The 27,593-nt window shown below is 48.7% G+C and overlaps 1 pseudogene across 1 annotated transcript in view; it reads left to right on the plus strand.

Moving 5' to 3' along the window:
- The first annotated feature begins 791 nt into the window (after positions 1 to 791).
- The window catches only part of LOC147094443 (uncharacterized), a 38,764-nt pseudogene continuing 11,962 nt past the window's right edge, over positions 792 to 27,593 (plus strand). The window contains exons 1-3 of the transcript XR_015074741.1: positions 792 to 880; positions 2,371 to 2,535; positions 10,736 to 12,045. The product of XR_015074741.1 is annotated as an uncharacterized LOC147094443 (transcript). The remainder of the gene's footprint in view (positions 881 to 2,370; positions 2,536 to 10,735; positions 12,046 to 27,593) is intronic.

The following is a 27,593-nucleotide window of genomic DNA, read 5'->3' on the forward strand; positions in this document are numbered from 1 at the left end:
GAAGTGCTTTACAACCAATGAGGTACTATTGGAGTGTAGTCACTGTTGTAATGTGGGAAAGAGCAGGGGAGTTATCCCCCGGTGTCCTAGCCAATGTTTATCCCTCAATTAACACAACAAAAAGATAGATTATCTGGTCATTATCACATTGCTGTTTGTGGGAGCTTGCGGTGCGCTTACTGACTTCCGCGGTTCCTACGCCAGAACCAGGGGTCACAGTCTAAGGATAAGGGGTAGGCCATTTAGGACAGAGATGAGGAGGAATTTCTTCACCCAGAGAGTGGTGAACCTGTGGAATTCTCTACCACAGAAAGCTGTGGAGGCCAGTTCATTAAATATATTCAAGAAGGAGTTGGATATATTTCTTAAGGCTAAAGGGATCAAGGGATATGGGGAGAAGGCCGTGACAGGGTATTGAGTTTGGATGATCAGCCATGATCTCATTGAATGGCGGAGCAGGCTCGAGGGGCCGAATGGCCTACTCCTGCTCCGATCTTCTGTTTCTTTGTTTACATTATAACAGTAACTGCACTTCAAAAAGTACTTCATTGGCTGTAAAGCGCTTTGGGACATCCGGTGGTGGTAAAAGGCGCTATATAAATGCAAGTCTTTCTTTCTTCACTGGTCTCACCAGCGACCTCTTCTGGCTGCTGACTGATTGACAGCCATGAGCCCGCGCATGCGCAGACGGGGCGGCGGTTTGTGCCGAGTCCGGCACAGCGACCCCTGCCGGTCACCAAGGGTAATAACCGCGCATGCCCACTGGAGACCAACCCCCTCCCCCACTCGGAGCTACGCCTGCGCACTCGGATCCTGCCGGACAGAGTCGGCGCGGGGCATTCCGGGAAAGGCCTTGGTGTCGGTTCCAGAGTCGCGATCGGTGAGGCAAATGTGTGTTTTCTTCGCTCCGATTGGGTGGAGAATGGCGCGGGGTGGATCGGGAGAGAATAAAAAGAGAAATAGAAAAACCTCAGAGTCCGCGAGGCCCCGGACCGAGCGGCGGCAGTTGGACGGTCACGTGATCTCCTCGTGAATACGTCACCCGGGCCCGCGGCCTGATTGACGGGAGCCTCCGACTAATAGGGAGCGAGTAGGGCGGGGCTGGCGGAGCGAGCCGGCGGCGGGTCCTCCAAGCAATCGGGGAGCCCGAGGGGCGGGACTAGCGCCGGCTGATTGTCTGATCCGCAGGGCAGCGAGTTTCTCCAGTCCCTTGTTCAGGGCCCGGGGCCAGGAGAGGCTGTGGGCTTTTATTCCCCGCATTGGACACAAGGCTCTTTGTCTCAGGCATATGGTAACTTTCCTCCCTCCTTTACAAAGATGGCTGCCGTTAACCTGGGCCTGTATATGTTCTGATGTAGTCCTCCCACCACTGGGAGCGACAGTGATGCGTTCGTGCGACATAGCTCTACCGCGCAGGCGCAGTGCCGCTCCATTTCCTCCCGCGCAGGCGCAATACCGCTCCCCTGCCCTCCGGCGCAGGCGCAGTGCCGCTCCCTTTCTCCCGCGCAGGCGCAGTGCCGCTCCCCTGCCCTCCGGCGCAGGCGCAGTGCCGCTCCCTTTCTACCTCTCCCGCGCAGGTGCAGTGCCGCTCCCCTGCCCTCCCGCGCAGGCGTAGTGCTGCTCCCCTGCCCTCCGGCGCTGGCGCAGTGCCGCTCCCCTGCCCTCCCGCGCAGGCGTAGTGCTGCTCCCCTGCCCTCCGGCGCAGGCGCAGTGCCGCTCCCCTGCCCTCCGGCGCAGACGCAGTGCCTCTCCCCTGCCCTCTGGCGCAGGCGCAGTGCCGTTCCCCTGCTGTGTGCTGGGCCGGGCGGCGCGGGTTGATCGGTGAGTGAGGGTCAGACACAGGCTGATTGAGGGAACTCGGCCCGACAGCGGCTGCTCAGCCCCGAGTTTCGATCACAGCGAAGGAGGCTCACAGGGTCACCGCTCCGGGCAGTAACACCGCACAGAAAATGGCGCATTTCCGCCCAGAGCAGTGAGAATGGGGGAGTCTCAGGAGGCCGGAAATTTACTGTGAGGAAAATCTCCAAACTAAACCCACAGCCCCGCAACTGGGGATCTGAGGAAAATCCCCAAACTAAACACACAGCCCCGCAACTGGGGATCTGAGGAAAATCCCCAAACTAAACACACAGCCCCGCAACTGCGGATCGGAGGAAAATCTCCAAACTAAACACACAGCCCCGCAACTGGGGATCTGAGGAAAATCTCCAAACTAAACACACAGCCCCGCAACTGGGGATCTGAGCAAAGGCACAAAATCAAACAAATACTCCGCCTTCACATTGGATTATTAGTAAGCAGATTAAAAGCCTACATTACATTATTTCACGCTTTCAATGTTGTTCTTATTTTCTGCTTTGCCACAATTAGATCTCCCGGTGAATGATGGTGTGATTGACGAAGGTGCTCAGCTCAAAGTAAACAGGGATTGTCGACTGAGGAACAACAGCCGGTTAACCAGCACAGGATTGTGAGCACCAACCGGAGAGAACCCTTCCGATTCAAAGAGCTTCCAGAGATCGACTGGGGAGCAAGGTAAGAGAAAGTCCCATTGACTCAGATACACACTGGTCCTGGAGATGGACTGGGGAGAAAGGTCAGAGAGAGTCCCATTGACTCAGATACATATAGGTCCTGGAGATGGACTGGGGAGAAACGTCAGAGAGAGTCCCATTGACTCAGATACACACTGATCCTGGAGAGGGACTGGGGAGAAAGGTCAGAGAGAGTCTCATTGACTCAGATACACACTGGTCCTGGAGATGGACGCTCCCGCACTCGCCCCCTGACCCTCCCGCACTCGCCCCCTGACTCTCCCGCACTCGCCCTGATGGGGCTCTTCTCAAGTACACCAAGTGGTGCAATAAAACACCTCCAGAATCAGGGCCCTGCTCCTGGGGAAGGTGATCAGGCTCCAGGAACCAGTGCAAGTGAAGCGACTCCTTCTCCCGGAGATTTATTAAAGTTGAATGCTCCAAGAGTTGACCAAAAATCAGGTTAGTAATATTAATCAAGGAGTCAATTTCTGCTGTAAGGAGGGATGATACCTTAGCAGGTTCCGCTAATGAGGCCATATGGGTAGAACTTAAAAACAAAAAGGGGGCAAGCACTTTGCTGGGAGTGTACTATAGGCCCCCAAACAGTAAGGGGGAGATAGAGGAACAGATATGTAGGCAAATCTCAGAGGTGTAGAAATAATAGGGTAATAATTGTTGGGGTTTCAACCTCCCCAATATTAACTGGGATAGTCAGAGTGTGAAAGGCTTAGAGGGTGTGGAATTCTTAAAGTGCATCCAGGAGAGCTTTTTCAGCCAACATGTAGAAAGTCCTACAAGAGAGGGGGCGGTACTGGACCTAATTCGAGGGAATGTAGCAGGGCAAGTGGTAGAAGGGTTAGTATGAGAGCATTTTGGTAACAGTGACCATAATTTGGTGAGATTTAAAGTAGTTATGGAAAAGGACAAAGATGGACCGGAAATAAAGGTTCTAAATTGGGGGAAGGCCGATTTTAATATGATAAGGCAGGATCTGGCCAAAGTGGACTGGGATCAGCTACTTGTAGGAAAATCCACATCAGAGCAGTGGGAGTCTTTCAGAAAGGAAATAGAGAGAGTACAACGCCAACATGTTCCCGTAAAGGTCAAGGGTGGGACCAACAAATCCAGGGAACCCTGGATGTCGAGGGACATACAAGAATGGTTTAGGAAAAAAAGGGAGGCTTTTGGCAGATACAAAGGACTAAAAACAGTGGAAGCCCTAGAGGAGTATAGAAGGTGCAGGGGGGTACTTAAAGAAGAAATTAGGAGAACGAAGAGGGGTCATGAAAAAACACTGGCAGGCAAAATAAAGGAAAATCCCAAGGTGTTTTATTAGTATATTAAGGGCAAGAGGATAACCAGGGAAAGAGTAGAGCCCATTAGGGACCAAAGTGGCAATCTGTGTGTAGAGCCAGAAGATGTAGGTGAGGTTTTAAATTAATATTTTGCATCTGTGTTCACTATGGAGAAGGACGATGCAGGCATAGAAATCAGGCAGGGGGATTGTGATATACTTGAACAAATTAGTATTGAAAGGGAGGAGGTACTAGTGGTTTTAGCGGGCTTAAAAGTGGATAAACCTCCAGGCCCAGACGAGATGTATCCCAGGCTGCTGTGTGAGGCAAGGGAGGAGATTGCAGGGGCTCTGACACAAATTTTCAGAACCTCTCTGACCACAGGGGAGGTGCCAGAGGACTGGAGAACAGCTAATGTAGTACCATTATTCAAGAAGGGTAGTAGTAGGGATAAACCAGGTAATTACAGGCCAGTGAGCTGAACATCATTGGTAGGGAAATTATTGGAAAACATTCTGAGGGACAGAATTAGTCTCCAGTTGGAGAGGCAAGGATTAATCAAGGATAGTCAGCATGGCTTTGTCAGGGGGAGATCATGTCTAACCAATTTGATTGAATTTTTCGATGGGGGTGACTAGGTGTGTGGATGAGGGCAGTCCAGTTGATGTAGTCTACATGGACTTCAGTAAGGCTTTTGACAAAGTCCTACATGGGAGACTGGTCAAGAAGGTAAGAGCCCATGGGATCCAGGGCAATTTGGCACATTGGATCCAAAATTGGCTTAGTGGCAGGAGGCAGAGGGTGATGGTCAAAGGTTGTTTTGTGACTGGAAGCCTGTGTCCAGTGGGTTACCGCAGGGATCGGTGCTGGGTCCTTTGCTGTTTGTAGTGTACATTAATGATTTAGATATGAATGTAGGAGGTATGATCAGTAAGTTCGCAGATGGCACGAAAATTGGTGGAGTGGTAAATAGCGAGGAGGGAAGCCTCAGGCTACAGGAGAATATAGACGGGTTGGTTAGATGGGCAGCACAGTGGCAAATGGAATTTAACCCTGAAAAGTGTGAGGTGATGCATTTTGGGAGGACTAACAAGGGAATACACAATGAATGGTAGGACCCTAGGAAGGACAGAGGATCAGAGGGACCTTGGTGTGCATGTACATAGATCCCTGAGGGCAGCAGGACAGCTAGATAGGGTGGTTAAGAAGGCATATGGGATACTTATATTCTATGCCTCGGCTAATGAAGGCAAGAGCAGGGAGGTTATGATGGAGCTGTACAAAACGCTAGTTAGGCCACAGCTGGAATACTGTGTGCAGTTCTGGTTGCCACACTAGAGGAAGGATGTGATTGCATTGGAGAGGGTGCAGAGGAGATTCACCAGGGTGTTACCTGGGCTGGAGCGCTTCAGCTATGAAGAGAGACTGGACAGGTTGGGGTTGTTTTCCTTAGAGCAGAGAAGGCTGAGGGGGGACCTCATTGAGGTGTACAAAATTATGAGGGGCATAGGGTAGATAGAAAGGAACTTTTCCCCTTAGTAGAGGGGTCAATAACCAGGGGGCATAGTTTCAAGGTAAGGGGCAGGAGGTTTAGAGGTGATTTGAGGAAAAGCTTTTTTGCCCAGAGGGTGGTTGGAATCTGGAACTCACTGCCTGAAAGGGTGGTAGAGGCAGGAACCCTCACAACATTCAAGAAGGATTTAGATGAGCACTGGAAACGCCATAGCATACAAGGCTACGGACCAAGTGCTGGAAAATGGGATTAGAATAGACAGGGCTTGATGGCCAGCGTGGACACGATGGGCGAAGGTCCTTTTCTGTGCTGTATAAATCTATGACTATGGTAGCACTCTTGCCTCTGAGGCATAAGGTTGTGGGTTCAAGTCCCACTCCAGAGACTCGAGCACAAAAATCCAGGCTGACACTCCAGTGCAGTACTGAGGCACTGTCAGAGGTGGCGTCTTTCGGATGAGACATTAAACTGAGGCCCTGTCTGCTCTCAGGTGGATGTAAAAGATCCCATGACACTGTTTTGAGAAAGAAAGACTTGCATTTATATAGTGCTTTCATGACCAGCAGACGTCTTGAAGTGCTTTACAGCCAATGAAGTACTTTTGAGGTGTAGTCACTGTTTTAATGTGGAAAAGAGCAGGGGAAATATCCCCGGTGTCCTAGCCAATGTTTATCCCTCAATCAATGGAACAAAAGGATAATAGCAAAATACTGCGGATGCTGGAAATCTGAAATAACAACAGGAAATGCTGGAAACACTCAGCAGGCCAGGCAACATCAGTAGAGAGAGAAACAGAGTTAACAAAAAGATAGATTATCTGGTCATTATCACATTGCTGTTTGTGGGAGCTTGCTGTGCGCTATTTGGCTGCCGCATTTCCTACACTACAACAGTGACTACACTTCAAAAGGACTTCATTGGCTGTAAAGCACTTTAGGACGTCCGGTGGTGGTGAAAGGCGCTATAGAAATGCAAGTGTTTCTTTCTTCACTGGTCTCACCAGCGACCTCTTCTGGCTGATGGTTAATTGACAGACAATAGTCTGCGCATGCGCACAGGGAGCGGCGGTTCGGACCGAGTCCGGCACAGTGACCCCTCCCGGTCACCAAGGGTAAAAACCGTGCATGCCCAGAAGGGGCCAACCCCCCTCCCCCACTCGGAGCTGCGCCTGCGCACTCGGATCCTGCCGGACGGAGTTGGCGTGGGGCATTCCGGGGAAAGGCCTTAGTGTCGGGTCCAGAGTCGCGATCGGTGACGCAAAGTGAGTTTTCTCCGCTCCGATTGGGTGGAGAATCGCGCAGGGTGGGGGTAGGGGTGGATCGGGAGACAATAAAGAGAAATAGAAAAATCTGAGAGTCCGCGAGGCCCCGGACCGAGCAGCGTCAGTTGGACGGAGCACGTGATCTCCTCGGGGAAATGTGACCCGGGCCCAGGGCCTGATTGACGGGAGCTTCCAACCAATAGGGAGCGAGCGGGGCAGGGCTGGAGGAGCGAGCCGGCGGCGGCTCCTCCAACCAATCGGGGAGCCCGAGGGGCGGGACTAGCGCCGGCTGATTGTCTGATCCGCAGGGCAGCGAGTTTCTCCAGTCCCTTGTTCAGGGCCCGGGGCCAGGGGAGGCTGTGGGCCTTTATTCCCCTCATTGGACACAAGGCTCTTTGGCTCACAACACACTGGCTCAGGTTTTAATACAGACTTTTTAAATTCATCAATAAAAGCAGATAAAGCTCGTGCTTCTGTGGAACAAACTTTCTAATATTTTATAGAATCATAGAATGGTTACAGCACAGAAGGAGGCCATTCGACCTGTCGAGCCCGTGCCGGCTCTCTGCAAGACCACTTCAGCTAGTCCCACTCCCCGCCCTTTCCCCGTAACCCTGCAATTCTTTTTCATTCAGGTACTTATCCAATTCCCTTTTGAAAGCCGTGATTGAATCTGCCTCCACCACCCTTTCAGGCAGTGCAGTCCAGATCCTAACCACTCGCTGCATAAAAAAGTTTTTCCTCATGTCGCCTTTGGTTCTCGACCCTTCCGCCAATGGGAACAGTTTCTACTCTGTCCAGACCCATCATGATTTTGAACACCTATCAAATCTCCTCTCTACCTTCTCTGCTGTAAGGAGAACCACCCCAGCTTCTCGAGTCTATCCACATAACTGAAGTCCCTCATCCCTTATCACTGGAACCATTCTTGTAAATCTTTTCTGCACCCTCTCTGAGGCCTTCACATCCTTCCTAAAGTGCAGTGCCCTGAATTGGACACAATTCACCAGTTGAGGCCGAACCAGTGTTTTATAAAGGTTGATCATAACCTCCTTCCTTTTGGACTCTCTGCCTCTATTTATTAAGCCCAGGATCCCGTATGCTTTTTTAACCACTTTCTCAACCTGCCCTGCCACCTTCAACGATTTGTGCACACATACCCCCAGGTGTCTCTGTTCATGCACACACTTTAAAATTGTACCCTTTAGTTTATATTGCCTCACTTGGTTCTTCCTACCAAAATGTATCACTTTGCACTTTTCTGCGTTAAATTTGATCTGCCACATGTCCGCCCATTCCACCAGCCTGTCTATGTCTTCTTGAAGTCTATCACTATCCTCCTCACTGTTCACTTTACTGCCACGTTTTCTGTCATCTGCAAATTTTGAAATTGTGCCCTGTACACCCAAGTCTAGGTCATTAATATATATCAAGTAAAGCAGTGGTCCTAGTACCGACCCCTGGGGAACACCACTGTATACCTTCCTCCAGTCCGAAAAACAACCGTTCACCACTACTCTCTGTTTCCTGTCACTTTGCCAATTTTGTATCAATGCTGCCACTGTCCCTTTTATTCCATGGGCTTCAACTTTGCTGGCAAGCCTATTATGTGGCACTTGTGGAACGCCTTTTGGAAATAAATGTACACCACCTTAACCGCAGTGCCCTCATCAACCCTCTCTGTTACCTCATCAAAAACTCAATCAGAATCAGAGCGGCCGGGACCAGAGGACATGTGGCCAGAGCCCCGGCACCAGGAAACCCAGGGTGCAGCGCCTCCCCCATTCAAGCCGCCGCTTCCCGGTTTCTTCAGCCGGTTCCACCAAGTCCGAATCGGGAAAAGGACAGGAGCCAGGCTCCCAGAATGGCCCACGGCCCCGGGGGGCATGCGCACTCTCAGCAGGGAAATCAGCGCATTGGATAGAGTGGTTTCTGGGGCACGGGGGATTGTGGGTGCTGCGGCCGCCATTAGTCAGCGGCTGTCAGGAAGAGTTTTATTTCAGGCTGACGGAAGGTAGGTCCCTGGCCGCCTGTGTAGGTCTTTTTGTTGCTTCATTGTTGAGGATATAACTAGTAAAATAGATAAGGGAGAATCAGTGGACGTTGTGTATTTGGACTTTCAGAAGGCTTTTGATAAGGTCCCGCATAAGAGATTAGCGTGTAAAGTTAAGGCACATGGGATTGGGGGCAAGATATTGACTTGGATAGAGAACTGGTCGGCAGACAGAAAGCAAAGCGTTGCAATAAACGGGTCTTTTTCCGAGCGGCAGGCAGTGACTAGTGGGGTACCGCAGGGATCGGTCCTTGGACCCCAGCTATTCACAATATATATTAATGATCTAGACAAGGGAACTAGATGTAATATCTCCAAATTTGCAGACAACACAAAGCTGGGTGGGCATGTGTGCTGTGAGGAGGATGCTGAGAAACTACAGGGTGATTTGGACAGATTGGGTGATTGGGCAGAAGCATAGCAGATGCAATATAACGTGGATAAATGTGAGGTTATCCACTTTGGTGGCCAAAACAGGAAGGCAGATTATTATCTGAATGGCAATAGATTGGGAGAAGGGGAAGTGCAATGAGACCTGGGTGTCCTTGTGCACCAGTCGCTGAAGGTAAGCATGCAGGTGCAGTAGGCGGTTAAGAAGGCTAATGGTATGTTGGCCTTCATAGCGAGAGGGTTTGAGTACAGGAACAAGGATGTCTTGCTGCAGTTGTACAGGGCCTTGGTGAGACCACATCTTGAGTATTGTGTGCAGTTTTGGTCACCTTATCTGAGGAAGGATGTTCTTGCCGTGGAAGGAGTTCAGCGAAGATTCACCAGGCTGATACCTGGGATGGCAGGAATGACGTATGAGGAGAGATTGGGACGATTGGGCTTGTACTCGCTGGAGTTTAGAAGAATGAGAGGGGCTCTCATTGAAACTTATAAAATTCTGACAGGACTGGACAGACTAGATGCAGGAAGGATGTTCCCGATGGTCGGGGAGTCCAGAACCAGGGGTCACAGTCTAAGGATAAGGGGTAGGCCATTTAGGACAGAAATGAGGAGGAATTTCTTCACCCAGAGAGTGGTGAACCTGTGGAATTCTCTACCACAGAAGGCAGTGGAGGCCAATACATTATTAAATATATTCAAGAAGGAGTTGGATATATTTCTTAAGGCTAAAGGGATCAAGGGGTATGGGGAGAAAGCAGGTACCGGGTACTGAACTTGGATGATCAGCCATGATCGCATTGAATGGTGGAGCAGGCTCGAGGGGCCGAATGGCCTACTCCTGCTCCTATCTTCTATGTTTCAGTTTGAGCTGGAGTGGAGATGGAGGAGAAGCTGTTGGGTTTAACCCCCAGTACTTCTGAGCCCAGGAGGACCCAACAATTTCCAATGTGAGACTGTCAAGGGAGGTGGATTCTGGGGGAGATTAGGTTGTTAAACAGACACTGTTCGTACAATGTAAAAGAGTATTGTTTTAGGAACAAGTATTTCTGTACAGGCTTTTAATCCAGTTTACATCTACAGATTTGTTTTAATTCATTCTTGGGATGTGGGCGTAGCTCGCAAGAGCAGCAAATATGGCCAATCCCCAGTTTCCCATTGAGAGGGGGGTGGTGAGTCGCCTTCTTGAACTACTGCAGTCCGTGTGGTGAAGGTATTCCCACAATGTTGTTCGGTAAGGAGTTCCAGGATTATGACCCAGCAACGATGAATATATCTCAGTCAGGATGACGTGTGACTTGGCGGGGAACTTGGATGTGATGGTGCTCCCATACAACAGCTGCCCTTGTCCTTCTAGGTGGTGGAGGTTGTGGGTTTTGGAGGTTCTATCAAAGTTCTGGTCGAGTTGCAGATGTATAAAGTTCCTATCCTTCCCCCCCCCCCCCACCTCCCTCTCTCCTCCCATAGAGGCCAGAGTCTTGTGTAGGCCCAGACCAGGTGGCGGATTCCCTTCCCTGAAGGACATTAGTGAACCAGTTGGGTATTTATGACAATCCAGCATCTTTCATGGTCACTTTTTTCTAGTGCCGGCCCCACAATTGAGCAGATTCATTGAGCTCAATTTCACAACCTGCCTTTGTTTTCTTGTGGGTTGTCTCTCACGCTCCCTGTTTTATATTAATTTTACAGGGCACTGGAAGGGAAGGATTTGCAGACGGTAAGCTCAAACCAAACATCACTTCAAGATCTAACAGAGTCACTCGACTCATCGGATCTGAATATCATCGGCCTCTGAACATGGAAGCAAAAAGCACCGTTCACAGCGAGGAGAAACCGTACACGTGTTCTGTGTGTGGACGAGGCTTCAGCCAACCCTCTGGCCTATCGATACACAAGCGCATTCACACCGCGGAGAGGCCGTTCACCTGCTCTGAGTGTGGGAAGGGATTCACTCAGTCATCCCACCTACTGACACACCAGCGAGTTCACACTGGGGAGAGGCCGTTCACCTGCTCTGAGTGTGGGAAGGGATTCACTAAGTCATCCAACCTACTGACACACCAGCGAGTTCACACTGGGGAGAGACCGTTCACCTGCTCTGAGTGTGGGAAGGGATTCACTCAGTCATCCACCCTGCTGATACACCAGCGTGTTCACACCGGGGAGAGACCGTTCACGTGCTCTGAGTGTGGGAAGGGATTTACTAAGTCATCCAACCTGCTGACACACCTGCGAGTTCACACTGGAGAGGGTCTGTTCACCTGCTCTGAGTGTGGGAAGGGATTCACTCAGTCATCCGACCTTCAGACACATCAGCGAGTTCACACTGGGGAGAGGCCATTCACCTGCTCTGAGTGTGGGAAGGGATTCACTAATTCATCCAACCTGCTGAATCACCAGCGCGTTCACACTGGGGAGAGGCCGTTCACCTGCTCTGAGTGTGGGAAGGGATTCTCTAAGTCATCCAACCTGCTGAATCATCAGCATGTTCACACTGGAGAGAGACCGTTCACCTGCTCTGAGTGTGGGAAGGGATTCGGTAATTCATCCAACCTGCTGAATCACCAGCGAGTTCACACTGGGGAGAGGCCGTTCACCTGCTCAGAGTGTGGGAAAGGATTCACTAAGCCATCCTACCTGCTGAATCATCAGCATGTTCACACTGGGGAGAGGCCGTTCACCTGCTCTGAGTGTGGGAAGGGATTCACTAATTCATCCAACCTGCTGAATCACCAGCGAGTTCACACTGCGGAGAGGCCGTTCACCTGCTCAGAGTGTGGGAAAGGATTCACTCTGGCATCCAAACTGCTGACACACCAGCGAGTTCACACTGGGGAGAGGGCATTCACCTGCTCTGAGTGTGGGAAGGGATTCACTCAGTCATCCGACCTGCTGAGACACCAGCGAGTTCACACTGGGGAGAGGCTGTTCACCTGCTCTGAGTGTGGGAAGGGATTCACTCAGTCATCCAGCCTGCTGACACACCAGCGAGTTCACAAGTGACTGCACGGGTTGGATTCTGCTGTTGTTGCTGCTGTTAATCACATTCAGGACTGAACCATGTTCATTCTGACAGTTGGGGTTTGTTTCTGCTGATGTTAATAACCCCTATAACTGGGCTGGAATTTAATATTCTGGATAGATGTCAAATAAACGAGCTTTGTTTTAAACACATTATTGTAGATTTTCTTCTTTCCCACCTGAGTGTTTAGCATCACCTAGCTGGAGCTCAAAGGACAATCTGGGGGAGGATCGTACGGCGGGAACAGAACTCCAGCCTGGACACAGTCCTTCAGGGCCACACTGAGAGGGGCAAATGGCACTTTGGTCTTTCTTGTCTCTCTTCACTGACAGCAAAGTAGCCGTGCAGGTTAATCTCGAGGCGTGTGAGAAACGTGTCCCAGCCGCTCTCTGCCATGGTTCAGAGCTCCTAGGCACGGAACAGAAGGCTCCTTTAGGAATGTACCCCAGTGCTTTTTTTTTAATGGCCTTATTAACCTGTGTTGCTACTTTTAGTGATTTGTGTATCTGTATCCCTGGATCCCTCTGCTCCTCTAGCCCATTTAGACTCTTAGGGAGAAATTCGGTGGTGCCGGGGCTAATTTTAGCGCCCCAAAAACGTTAGCGCCCCTGCGCATTAAATTCAGTGGTAGCGCCCCAGGTAGGAGGCGGGGTGCTACTGGAAGCGCTCCCCTCCCTCTTGAGGCGCTACCAGTGAATTTCACGGCGATTCGTGTAACAGCGCCACGCCCGCCGGCACATAGCACCGTGTCATAGCAGACCTCCCTCCCTGATTAAAGGGGAGGGGCCTAGCACTGCACACACCGGGGCCCTGCTGGACCACCGGGGAGCGGGGTGTCTGATCAAGAGGAGCGCCGGGCTGAGCAATCGCGGCCGACACCCCGAAGAAGAAAGGGAAAGGGGGCAGGTGCTGGCAGTCGGCCAAAATAAAAAGTTGCCGCCCGACACCTGCCCTTTAAGTGGCATCGCCGCGGCTGCAGAAACGACCCCTGACCCTGTCGGACATATCGTCCGGTGATAGGTATGGGGTCGCAACCCAAGGTTGCAGCCGGGGTGCTGCGCATAGTGATGACGTCATTGCCGGCGGTGCAGTGCCACGGGGAGCTACAGACTACCTCCGCCGCTAACCTCCCGCTGAATATCGCGGGAGGCACAAAGCAACCCAATTTCTCCCCCTTGTCCAAATAGTGAGTGGCCTCCTTATTCTTCCCACCAAAGCACACCACCTCACACTGACCTATAGTGAAATTCATTAACACACCACCTCACACTGACCTATAGTGAAATTCATTAACACACTACCTCACACTGACCTATAGTGAAATTCATTAACACACCACCTCACACTGACCTATAGTGAAATTCATTAACACACCACCTCACACTGACCTATAGTGAAATTCATTAACACACCACCTCACACTACGATGGTATGAGGCGTGGGTTGGGTAGGTTTGATTGGGGAATGTTACTCAAAGGGTTGACGGTGGATAGGCAATGGCAAACATTCAAAGATCGCATGGATGAACTACAGAATTTGTTCATCCCTGTTTGGCATAAAAATAAAACAAAAAAGGTGACTCAACCGTGGCTAACAAGGGAAATTAGGGATAGCATAGGATCGAAGGAAAGGACATACAAATTGGCCAGAAAAATCAGTAAACCTGACGATTGGGAGCAGTTTAGGATTCAGCAAAGGAGGACAAAGGGATTAATTAAGAGGGGGGAAATAGAATATGAGAGTAAGCTTGCAGGGAACATAAAAACTGACTAAAAGCTTTTATAGATAAGTGAAGAGAAAAAGATTGGTGAAGTCAAGCGTAGGTCCCTTGCAGTCAGAATCAGGGGAATTTATAATGGGGAACAAAGAAATGGCAGACCAATTAAATACATGCTTTGGTTCTGTCTTCACAAAGGAGGACACAAATAACCTCCCAGAGATGTTGGGGAACATAGGGTCTAATGAGAGGGAGGAACTGAAAGAAATCAGCATTTGTAGGGAAATGGTGTCAGGGAAATTGACGGGATTGAAGGCCGATAAATCCCCAGGGCCTGATAATCTACATGCTAGGGTACTTAAGGAAGTGCCCTAGAAATAGTAGATGCATTGCTGATCATCTTCCAACATTCAATAGAATCTGGATCAGTTCCCATGGATTGGAGAGTAGCTAATGTTACCCCACTATTCAAAAAAGGTGGTAGAGAGAAAATGGGGAATTATAGACCGGTAAGCCTGACATCGGTAGTGGGGAAAATGCTAGAGTCCATTATAAAAGATGTAATAGCAGAGCACTTGGAAAACAGTGACAGGATCGGACGAAGTCAACATGGATTTACAAAAGGTACATCGTGCTTGACTAATCTACTGGAATTTTTTTAGGATGTAACTGGTGGAATAGATAAGGAAGAACCCGTGGATGTGGTGTATTTGGATTTTCAGAAGGCTTTCGATAAGGTCCCGCATAAGAGATTAGCGTGTAAAGTTAAGGCACATGGAATTGGGGGCAAGATATTGACTTGGACAGAGAACTGGTTGTCAGACAGGAAGCAAAGAGTTGGAATAAACGTCTCTTTTTCCGAGTGGCAGACAGTGACTAGTGGGGTACCACAGGGATCGGTCCTAGGACCCCAGCTGTTCACAATATATATAAATGATCTAGATGAGGAAAATAGATGTAATATCTCCAAGTTTGCAGACGACACAAAGCTGGGTGGGCATGTGTGCTGTGAGGAGGATGCCGAGAAACTCCAGGATGATTTGGACAGGTTGGGTGATTGGGCAGAAGCATGGCAGATGCAGTATAATGTGGATAAATGCGAGGTTATCCACTTTGGTGGCAAAAACAGGAAGGCAGATTATTATCTGAATGGCAATAGATTGGGAGAAGGGGAAGTGCAACGAGACCTGGGTGTCCTTGTGCACCGGTCGCTGAAGGTAAGCATGCAGGTGGTTAAGAAGGCAAATGGTATGTTGGCCTTCGTAGCGAGAGGGTTCGAGTACAGGAACAAGGATGTCTTGCAGTTGTACAGAGCCTTGGTGAGACCACATCTTGAGTATTGTGTGCAGTTTTGGTCGCCTTATCTGAGGAAGGATGTTCTTGCCATGGAGGGAGTGCAGCGAAGATTCACCAGACTGATACCTGGGATGGCAGGAATGATGTATGAGGAGAGATTGGGGCGATTGGGCTTATACTTGCTGGAGTTTAGAAGAATGAGAGGGGATCTCATTGAAATTTATAAAATTCTAACAGGACTAGACAGACTAGATGCAGGAAGGATGTTTCTGATGGCCGGTGAGTCCAGAACCAGGGGTCACAGTCTAAGGATAAGGGGTAAGCCATTTAGGACAGAGATGAGGAGGAATTTCTTCACCTGTGGAATTTTCTACCACAGAAGGCAGTAGAGGCCAATTCATTAAATATATTCAAGAAGGAGTTAGATATATTTCTTAAGGCTAAAGGGATCAAGGGATATGGGGAGAAGGCAGGAACAGGGTACTGAGTTTGGATGATCAGCCATGATCTCATTGAATGGCGGAGCAGGCTCGAGGGGCTGAATGGCCTACTCCTGCTGCTGTCTTCTATGTTTCTAAGTTACTGTGGACACGCGGGACTTGCATGTTCACTCTGATAGAGGATCAATATCAGGTACGTTAGAGGACAGAGGATCTGCTGACCTTATATTTCCGAATAAGGTATTAAAGTTGGTGACATGAGACTCTCAATTCTGCTAATTAATAAGACAAGGCATTAGCTAGAATCTTACACCCCAAAGTCCCTCTGTTCCACTATACCTTTTAAAGTTTTACCATTTAATGGAGATTTCCTACTTTTTTCTTCCAGCCAAAATGCATCACCTTATAATTCACTGCGTTAAATTTCCTCTGACATCTACATGCCCCATTTACTAACCTGTGTATTCACACTGAAGTCACTTACAGTCCTCTTCACAGCTTCCCACAATCCATATTTTGGTCTCTGTTGTGTTTGTACACAACAACATAAACTAATAAAGCAACAGAGACTGAGAGTAACTTCAAGAGAACTTTACTGGGTAACTGGAACTTCAGCACTGACTGTACAAATCGATACGCGTCTGTTATATACGCTCGCAACTAAGGATATACATCCGCTAAACAAAGTAGTCCCTTCAATGTTGTATACATTACACTTCCTCCCCTTTTAGTTTAATAGTATATTAATGCAAAATTTCTATAATTAACATACAGAGCCTGTCTTTACAGTAACAAAATTCAAATTCCAACATAAATTTTATTTACAAGTCAAGTCTCTGGGGAGGCCTCCTCTGCCTCTCTGGGTAACGTCTCTCCAGACTCTCTTGCTTTGGGGAATGAGACTGTACAGGTACAGTTGCATCAGGTGAGCTATCAGCTGTGGACGAGGCTGGTGCTGATGCTGATGAATCAGGAGTGTCTGTTTCCATGTCAGGTGAGTCTGGGCGAGGTATAGGGGTGTTTTCCACCTGAACGTCCAGAATTTGGTCCACATGACGTCTCAAAGCATTCTCTCCCACATCTACAGTATACATCAGTGGTCCCTCTCTTGTGGATATTGTATCTGGTTGCCACTCTTCCGTCCGGAAATCACGAGCAAGATCTGACTGTCCCACACTGAAGCTTCTTGTTGGCTTAGCATTCAAATGTTTGAACTGTTTGTTCTCTACATCATGACGTACATTCGGTTTAAGAAGGTCCATGCGAGATCTCAGGTTCCTGTTCAGAAACATCATCGCTGGAGTCTGATTAGTGGCTGCGTGTACTGCATTCCGATAAGCAAAGAGGAAATTGCCTGTCTTGTGTTGCAGTGGTAGATTCTCGCTGTACATTGCTTTGATGGCCTTCTTGAAAGTCTGTACGAATCTTTCTGCCAAGACATTTGTAGCTGGATGGTACGGGGCAGATGTGTAGTGCTTGATTCCATTTTTCCTCGTGAACCTTTGGAATTCGTCAGAGACAAATTGTTGTCCATTGTCTGTGCAGATTTGTTCTGGTAGTCCATTTCTAGCGAACATGGTCCTCAGAACTGAAATGGTCTTTTCAGATGTGGTTAATTTCATTTTAATGACCTCGGGCCATTTGGAATGTGCATCGACTGCAATCAAGAACATGGAGTCCATGAACGGTCCGGCAAAGTCGACGTGCACATATTGCCATGGTGATGAGGGCCATTCCCATGGGTGGAGAGTGGCTTGTGGTGGTGCGTTCTGGACCTTTTGACATCCTGAACAGCTCTTTGTCAGGTCCTCGATCTGTTTGTCAATTCCCAGCCACCACACGTATCCACATGCAAGGCTTTTCATCTTTACCATACCTAAGTGGCCTTCATGCAGTTCATCTAGCACTCGGTCACGAAGATTGGGAGGAATCACAACTCATGAGCCGCACATCAGTGTTCCTCGACACACTGATAACTGCTCCCTCCTAGCTGAGAATGCTGGAAATAATGAGTCACCATGCGCTGGCCATCCCTTCACAGTGATGTCATAAACTTTTGACAATGTAGGGTCATTGCGTGTTTATCTTTCAATGAGGGAGTTTGTCACTGGTAGCTGCTCAACTATTGTGTGAAATACCTCTGCTGAGTCAACTGTTGTAGTTTCTTCTGAGGTCGGCAGTGGTAAACATGACAAACCATCAGTGTTGCCATGTTGCTTGGTCCCCTTGTATTCAATGTCATACAGGTGAGCCCCTAGGAAGAGTGACCATCGCTGCAGCCGTTGTGCCGTCATCACTGGAACGCCCTTCCTTGGGTTGAAGATTGAAACGAGAGGCTGGTGGTCAGTTAACAGTGTAAACTGTTGACCATACAAGTAGTGGTTGAATTTCTTGACTCCCCACACAAGGCTGAGGGCCTCTCGGTCAATCTGTGCATAATTGCATTCAGCTGTAGTCAAGGATCTTGCAGCAAAGGCTATTGGTCTCTCTGAGCCGTCTGGCAACTTATGTGACAACACGGCACCAATGCCATAGGGTGAAGCATCACATGCCAGTCGAATAGGTAAGGATGGGTCAAAGTGAGCTAGCACCTCTTCTGAAGTAATGAGTCTTTTACTCTCTTGAAAAGCTTGTTCACAGCTGTCACTCCACTTCCATTGTGACCCTGTCTGTAGCAGTGCATTTAGTGGATGTAACACTGTGGATAGGTTGGGCAAGAACTTGTGATAGTAGTTCACCAGTCCAAGATATGATCTCAACTGAGACACATTTTCAGGTGTTGGTGCATTAATCACAGCTTCAATCTTGTCTGGAGACTTGTGTAAACCGTCCTTGTCCACAGTATGAGATTTCCTTTTTGAAAAACTCACACTTGTCTCGGTTCGCTCGGAGCCCATACTCCCGTAACCTGATGAGCACCTGTTCAAGGTTGGAAAGGTGGTCATTGTCATTCTTGCCAGTAATGATGATGTCATCAAGATAACACTGAGTACCTGGGATCCCCTGCAGGACTTGGTCCATTGCCCTTTGCCAGATTGCAGGAGCTGATGCTATTCCGAATACCAGCCGATTGTACTGGTAAAGGCCTTTGTGCGTATTTATTGTTAGGTACTTCTTTGATGCATCATCAATTACCATTTGGAGATAGGCCTGGGCCAAGTCAATCTTTGTGAAGCGTTCCCCTCTTGACAGGGAAGCAAAGATGTCCTCAATGCGAGGCAATGGGTACTGTACTGTGTGGAGGACTGGGTTAACAGTCACTTTAAAGTCTCCACAAATGCGCACTTTTCTTGGCTTTCTTGGTTTTGTGCTGGAGGTTTTCTTCATCACTGGAACTATAGGTGTGGCCCATTCACTCCAATCCACCTTGGACAGGACCCCTAACTGTTCCAAGTTCTCCAGCTCTGCTTCTACTGAAGGGCGAATTGCATAAGGCACTGGTCTGGCCTTGTGGAACTTTGGATTTGCGTTCTCCTCAATCTTAATTTTTGCTTTCATGCCCTTAAGTGTTCCTATTCCCTTCTTGAACACTTCCTGAGAGTCAGAGAGTATTTGTGACAGTCTCTCAGGAGTGGCGTTGCTGTCCTCCTTTGCTGACACAAACAGTGTTTGGATGGTGTGCCAATCCAACTGTATTTTCCTGAGCCATTCACGTCCCAGCAATGGTGGTCCTCCATTTTCCACTACATAGAGGTTCAATTGCGGTATTTTTTTTTCTTGGTATGTCACTGTCACTTTTATTTTACCTTTGGGGCACACTCTTTGTCCTGTGTATGTCTTTAACAGTACTTTAGTTGGCCTTAGCGGTATGTGTGAAAACAGTCGTTTGTAGTCATGTACAGAGATCACTGTTAAAGCTGAGCCTGTGTCCAACTCCATTTTCAGCCTAACTCCTGCCACTTCTAGAGTAACCCATATTATTCTGTGATCCTCTGTTTCTTTCACACTGTGTAGATTTAGACAAGCCAGATCCTCTTCCTATCTCCAGTCACTTGGTGTACCCTCTTGTATCTATCTTTGAAATGTTTCTTGTTTCCAGTCACTTGGTGTGCCTTTTTGTTACTCTGTATTGTATCAGTTTTCTGCTTTGCTTTGCAGACCCTTTCAATGTGCCCTCGTTTGCTACATTGTCTGCAATCTTTGTCTTTAAACCAACAGTCATTGTGGTCATGTGACATTTTACCACAGCAATAGCACTTTCTTTCTGTTTCAGAGACATTTTGTCAGTGGAATATTCCAGGGATTTTTGTTGAATTTCTAAAGCGCCACGTGCTGCTGCTTCCATTGAAATTGCAATACTTAGAGCCTTCTCCAAGGTGAGATCTTTTTCAGACAGGAGCTTCTTTTGTGTGCTTTCACTTTGCATACCACACACAAATCTGTCTCTCAATGTGTCTGATAAGCCCACTCCAAATTGGCAATGTTCTGATAATTTGCGCAACTTTGCCAAATATTCAGAAATGCTTTCATTTTTGCTCTGGTTCCGCTTATGGAATTTAAATCTTTCAGCTATAAGCAGTGGTCTGGGGCTTAAATGGTCTTGGAGTGTGTCCACTATTTGTTTGAATGTTTTGTTTGCTGGCTTTTCAGGGTTTAGTAAACTACGTAGCAGCCCATATGTACTTGCGCCCATAACACTTAGCAAAGCAGTGACCGAATAGAGTGGAGCGCATCGGGGAGCACATCCTGCCAGCGGGAGGTTGGAAGGCCCCTAGACTTTAAGGCTAGCAGGACGGCCTTCCAAACTGTCGCATTTTCTCTTTCCACCTGTCCGTTCCCCCGGGGGTTGTAACTGGTGGTCCTGCTTGTGGCAATACCCCTAGTTAGCAGGTACTGACGGAGTTCGTCGCTCATAAACGATGAGCCCCGGTCGCTATGGATATAGCTGGGGAAGCCGAACAGGGTGAAGAGGTTGTTCAGACATTTAATGACCGTGGCACTGGTCATGTCCGGGCAGGGGAAGGCGAACGGGAAACGGGAGTACTCATCAATAATATTGAGGAAGTACACATTGCGGTCGGAGGAGGGGAGAGGCCCTTTAAAATCGACGCTCAGGCGCTCGAAGGGGCGAGTGGCTTTTATCAGGTGGGCCCTGTCTGGTCTATAAAAGTGCGGTTTGCACTCAGCGCAGACTTGGCAGTTCCTGGTCATGGTCCTGACCTCCTCAATAGAGTAAGGCAGGTTGCGGGCCTTGATGAAGTGGAAGAACCTGGTGACCCATGGGTGGCAGAGGTCATTGTGGAGGGCCCGCAGTCTATCGATCTGCGCGCTGGCGCAGGTGCCACGCGATAGCGCATCCGGGGGTTCATTTAGCTTCCCGGGCCGGTACAAGATCTCGTAGTTGTAGGTGGAAAGTTCGATTCTCCACCTCAAGATCTTGTCATTTTTGATTTTGCCCCTCTGCTTGTTGTTAAACATAAAAGCAACTGAACGCTGGTCAGTGAGCAGGGTAAATCGTTTTCCGGCCAGGTAGTGCCTCCAATGACGCACAGCCTCCACAATCGCCTGGGCCTCCTTCTCAACAGCGGAGTGTCTGGTCTCCGGGCCTTGGAGGGTTCGTGAAAAGAAGGCCACGGGTCTCCCCGCCTGATTGAGGGTAGCGGCCAGGGCAAAGTCAGACGCGTCGCTTTCCACCTGGAAGGGGATGGATTCGTCCACTGCGTGCATGGTGGCTTTGGCAATGTCCTCCTTGATACGGTGGAAGGCTAAGCGGGCCTCTGCCGTCAAGGGAAAAGAGGTGGACTTGATCAGCGGATGGGCCTTGTCCGCATAGTAGGGGACCCACTGGGCGTAATAGGAGAAAAACCCTAGGCACCTCTTCAGGGCCTTGAGGCAGTGGGGCAGTGGAAGTTCCATAAGGGGACGCATCCGGTCGGGGTCGGGGCCGATGACTCCGTGTTCCACAACACAGCCAAGGATGGCGAGGCGGTTTGTGCGGAATATGCACTTCTCCTTGTTATATGTCAGGTTTAGGAGTTGGGCGGTGCGGAGGAATTTTTCGAGGTTTGCGTCATGGTCCTGCAAGTCACGGCCGCAGATGGTCACATTGTCCAGATATGGGAAAGTGGCCTGCAACGCATTTTGATCTACCATCCGGTCCATCTCCCTTTGGAAGACGGAGACCCCGTTGGTGACGCCAAAGGGAACCCTAAGGAAGTGATAGAGGCGGCCGTTTGCCTCAAAGGCAGTGTACTGGCGGTCCTCAGGGCGGATGGGGAGCTGGTGGTACGCTGATTTCAGGTCAATGGTCGAGAAGACGCGGTACTGCGCGATCTGGTTGACCATATCAGCTATACGGGGGAGTGGGTAGGCATCCAGCAGGGTGTAGCGATTTATTGTCTGGCTGTAGTCGATGACCAGGCGCTGCTTCTCGCCGGTCTTAACGACCACAACCTGGGCTCGCCAGGGGCTGGTGCTGCCCTCAATAATCCCTTCTTTCAGGAGCCGCTCCACTTCGGTTTTAATGAAAACCCTGTCCCCGGCACTGTATCGCCTGCTCTTTGTGGCGATGGGCTTACAGTCGGGGGTGAGGTTAGCAAACAGTTGGGGGGGGGTGACTCTGAGTGTGGAGAGGTTGCACCTGGTGCACGGCGGGCAGTTTGGAAGCTGCTGGCTGCGGACTGTGAGTGGGGGTAGGGGTCCACCGTACGCCATCGTAACACTTTTAAGGTGGCACTGAAAATCTAACCCCAGCAGGACGGCAGCGCAGAGGTCAGGCAGGACCAGAAGTTTAAAATGATCGTACACGGTCCCGTCTACTACGAGTGTCACCACGCAGTAGCCGCCGATGTCCGCCGACTGGGACTCGGAGGCCATAGAAATCCGCTGTTGCGCAGGCAGGACTGGGAGAGAGCAACGCCGCACCGTGTCGGGGTGGATGAAGCTCTCCGTGCTCCCAGAGTCAAAAAGGCAGATTGTATCATGACCATTTACCTTAATGTCCATTGTGGAACTGGCCAGTTGGTGCGGTCTCGCTTGGTCCAGTGTAACGGATGCCAGCGTAGGGGTCGGTGTGTCGCTGCGGGTATCAGATGAGGCGGTGTCGGGGGCCTGCTGCGTCCCGGCTGTCGTCCAAGATGGCGGCGTCCATGATCCCCATGTGGCTGGAGGCGTCCAAAATGGCTGCTGTACCGGTGAATCGCACATGGCCGGGGAGGTCCAAGATGGTGGCCCGCATGGCCCACATGCGGCGCTGCTGGGGTTCGGGGTGGCTTTGGCCCTGCAGACGCTAGCGTAGTGTCCCTTCTTCCCGCAGCCCGAGCAGATCGTGTTTTTCGCCGGGCAGCGCGCTCTGGGGTGTTTTGCCTGGCCACAGAAGTAGCATTTCTGGCCTTGTGGCACTGCTGTCTGGCCTTGGGACACTGCTGCGGTAGTTGGGCCGTTGTTGGGGTGTGGCTGGGGTGGCACGGCGCTATGAGGCGGTCCTACCGTGTCCCAGGCTGTCATTCCCCGCGGCGTCCACGGTGCAGAGGAGTAGGCAACCATGCCCTGGTAGGCTGCATCCAACGATAGTGCGAGTTCAGAGGCCTTGTTGAGGTCGAGGTTACTCTGCTCCAACAGTCGCTGTCGGGTGTAATTGGATCTGTGGCCCGCTACAAAAGCGTCCCGGATAAGTTCCTCTGTGTACACGGCGGCCTTTACATCCTTACAACCACAGGCCCGGCCAAGCACAGACAGTGCCTGAAGGTATTCCACGGTCGATTCCCCAGGTTGTTGTTTACGACTCCCCAGGAGGTGCCTGGCGTACACTTCGTTCACTGGGCGCGTGTACTGGTCCTTGAGGAGCTTGATAGCGTCCGCGTACGAGGTCGCGTCTTGGATGACCGAGTACACTCGGTGGTTCACTTTGGAGGTCAGGACATCCAGTTTGTCCTCGTCCGATTTGATTGCTTCGGAGGCGGTCAGGAATTTTTCGAGACACTTAAGCCAGTGAGTAAACTTGGTGGATGAGTCCGCCTCCCGATGATCTAAGTCCAGGCATGCTGGTGTGAGGATCTTCTCCATTATAAAAATGTTGTTAATAAAATTGATGCGCTATCAATTACTCATAAAAGACTGAGAGTTAGAAGAGTAACCAAAGGCTTTTATTAACAACAGAATGGAGGTCTGCCTCGCGTGGTCGACCGGTCCATGATACTAAGGGCTGGGGAGCAGTCACCTTTATACTAGGACCTGTGGGAGGAGTCAGCCGAGGCATGTCCAGGCATGTACACAGTGGAATACAAACAGGACAAACAGGAATACAAACAGTGGTTTACCACACAAAACAGTGGCTTTCTTTCCTACCTCCACTCCGTTAGCCTCACAGTACAACTCCACTCTTTCAATGTAAGTTGCCCAGTCTTCAATGCTGCTATCAAATGCTGCAATCGTGCCAATCATCACCATTTTTCTTTTTCCAAACCCGTTTTTCTTTCTTTACTAGTTAGCTAGCGCCATGCAAGTCCTGTGCACTTTTCACTTGACTTACGTAACCCCTGCCTAGCTTAGCAAGTGTGCTCCATTTTCTCTACCTTCTCGCTCCTTTCTTCCAAGTTTCGGTGTCCTCTGGATGCGATGCCAGAATAGGAAGATGTATGCTCATAATTCTCATCGCCAATTTGTTGTGTTTGTACCACTACACACAACTACAAAAAACAATAAAGCAGCAGAGACTGAGAGTAACTTCAAGAGAACTTTACTGGGTAACTGGAACTTCGGCACTGACTGTACAAATCAATACGCGTCTGTTATATACGCTCGCAACTAAGGATGTACATCCGCAAAACAAAGTAGTCCCTTCAATGTTGTATACATTACAGTCTCATCCGGAAATTTTGATCTTGTGCTCCATATAGCCAAGCCCATATCATAGAAACATAGAAAAATAGGAGCAAGAGTAGGCCATTCGGCCCTTCGAGCCTGCTCCACCATTCAATATGATCATGCCCGATCCTCTATCTCAGTACCATATTCCCGCTCTCTCCCCATACCCCTTGATGCCTTTTGTGTCTAGAAATCTATCTATCTCTTTCTGAAATATATTCAGTGATTTGGCCTCCACAGCCTTCTGTGGTAGAGAATTCCACAGGTTCCCCACCCTCTTAGTGAAGACATTTCTCCTCATCTCAGTCCAAAATGTCCTACCCTGTATCCTGAGACTGTGACCCCTCGTTCTAGACCCCCCCCCCCACCCAGGGGAAACATCCTCCCTCCATCCAGTCTGTCTAGCCCTGTCAGAATTTTATACGTTCCAATGAGATCCCCTCTCATTCTTCTAAACTCTAGTGAATACAGGCCTAGTCGATCCAATCTCTCCTCATACGACAGTCCTGCCATCCCAGGAATCAGTCTGGGGAACCTTCGCTGCACTCCCTCTATGGCAAGTAAATCCTTTCTTAGGTAAGGAGACCAAAACTGCACACAGTACTCTAGGTGTGGTCTCACCAAGGCCCTGTACAACTGTAGTAAGACATCCTTGCTCCTGTACTCAAATCCTCTTGCAATGAAGGCCAACAAACCATTTGCCATCCTAACTGCTTGCTGCACCTGCATGTTTGCTTTTAGTGACTGGTGTACAAGGACACCCAGGTCCCTTTGTACATCAACATTTCCCAATCTATCACCATTTAAATAATACTCTGCCTTTCTGTTTTTCCTACTGTTGTGGTGAAAATAAATTCACATCTAAACCGTGTAAAAGTAAAAAGATGCAGTTTTTTATCAGAGCTCTGGGAGAAGAGTCTCAGACCCCGCGGTCTGTGTGAGCACCTTCTCGTTCTCTCTTGGTTGGGACAGCTTTTTATTCTATTTTCATCCAATCACATTGTATTACAATAATCACCTGATCACATTGTATTACAATAATCACCTGATCACATATGGATTCTTTTCAGTATTAATAAAGGTTAGTTACATCTTACTATGCCTTTGGTTACAGGTCAAATTCCCATGACCCCTATATTCTGCTGTGTCTACAATTTTTAGCTAAAGCAGCATATTCCTTATCGCTTACTCAGAACACACATATTCTGTCTGGTCCCACAACTGCGTCTTATCTTGGTTTTTCGAAGCTTCTCACATTGTTCTTTGTTTAGTTTTGCCTTTTTACGTAAGTCAATTTTTATTGTGATATTTCTTATCTTATTCACTTTCACATGACCCCACTCCTTTGTTCTGAGTTTAATTTTGCTGGCATCACTTAATTAGTGGTCACCTCGGCTGTCCGAATTCTGAGAGGGTTCAATTTAACCCCTTCAATACAATAGCTAATTAATCCTCCCCTGCAATGATTCTGGCAGCTAGGCCCTCGTGATCCTTCTTGGTCTGCAATACTGGGCTGCAGGTCATAGGTTACAGTATCAACAACTCGTTTATAACTGAGCCCATTCTTTCTGTTCTATTTCTTATCTCTGCCACCTGGATTATGACGTCTGGTTCTACAGGCTGCCAGACCATATTTGCTAGGCTGAGGTTTCTTTAATAATCTACGCAAGCCATTTTGTTTCTTTATGTTACTACTTTAAGTTTAGCTGATTTTATTAAATCATTCTCACAATTCAGCATTAGCTGTATGTAGCTTGGTGGCTATGCCTTATCTTATTCTTGCAAGGCTCCATTGTATGAAGTCCTTGAGCTGGGCAGACATTTTATCGTCACCTGGCTTCTCCTCAGCTCTTAGTGATCTCGCACATGACCCCTCTCTCTTTAATTTGTTTGCCCTGCATTTTAAACACTGAAAGGATTTGCTTTTAACCCTTTCAATCCCTCCTGTTGGTCCCGCACCAAATTTAAACTTTGGCTAGGGATACCAACTTCTCTTCCACTTTTACCATCCCCGGGATTACTCCTATACTGATGGCTTAAACTTAGTACCTAAGCTCATCTTTCCCCTCTGTCTATCTTGTTGTGCTAGGCGTGGTAGTCTGTGCAAATGACTAATGAACTTTACATGTATGTTACTATCGCTATCAGTTCATTATCCCACATTAACTGTTCGGTTTCTGGCTCAATATTGATTATATCAACTGTAGCAACCGGCACTATTCGGGACACAGCTGCCCTACAGAACCGTCATTATAACACAAAATAATACTACAACTATAATGATAATTAGAAGTCCTTATCATTTCTATTTGTCTTTTGATACTTGATATTCGACCTTGCTGGCATTTATGCTATCTTTTTCCGCTTGCCCGTTGTCAGTCCCTGGTTTAAGAATTAAAACCCATCTTTGAATCTAATAGCTATTTCTTACAATTCCCTTTTTTTTTTAGAAGGAAATACCTTTATTGACTTCTCACAATCGGCTCTTGACTAATCTAGCCAGCTCTTATTGCTCTCTCAAATTGGGCGTTAGTTAGTAGGGGGTCTTGAAGATTTCTCCCTTCCTTACAGTCCATTCCTTTGAGGAGAAGGAGCAACCTCTGACCCCTTACTCAAATTCAATTCACTGTTCCGGTGTTACAATTCTGCCCCGCCTGGGATATCCTCTGTTTCTTCTATCTTTCCTGATGTTACCCCTCCTGGGGTCTCCTCTACATTGCTTCGGATCTTCTCTTTTGGTGTGCTCAATTAATTTGTTAGTGCTTGTCAGTCATGGGCATGAGTACCCAATTGGCTTATGTATCAAAGTCTTACTACACACGTTACATATATCAAATACACTATCATTACAAGTTGGATAACTACCAGAGCATGTGAAATAATACAAACCTAAGGGTGTGCTGATGTATTAAGCCCAATATCCCATCAATGTGAGTTGTCCCCTATGCTGTCAATTTCAATATCTATTCTCGAGTTGTCTTGCTCCAAAACATAAAAATGCTTTAGGGAGGAGTTCAGTCGCATCATGAGCTCACTGAAACCCACAAACAACGGCAATGTCGAATCCGAGTATCCGAATTGTGCCACATAATTGTGTAGCTCATACTTAAAAACGTGTTGGTTGATGGGACAGGTCCTGTTAGACCCGTAAAGCATGGTAATTGCAGTAGTAGTGACACAGGGGGCACCACTAAAATCACCTCATACTGGATTCGTACTGGTTTTTCCCACGCTCTGTTACCTACAAAACACAATTATTACAGTCAC

This window comes from Somniosus microcephalus, unplaced genomic scaffold (genome assembly GCF_052327205.1).
Source record: "Somniosus microcephalus isolate GS21.2 unplaced genomic scaffold, FLI_Smic_1.0 unresolved_chr1, whole genome shotgun sequence".
NCBI classification, from domain to species: domain Eukaryota; kingdom Metazoa; phylum Chordata; class Chondrichthyes; order Squaliformes; family Somniosidae; genus Somniosus; species Somniosus microcephalus.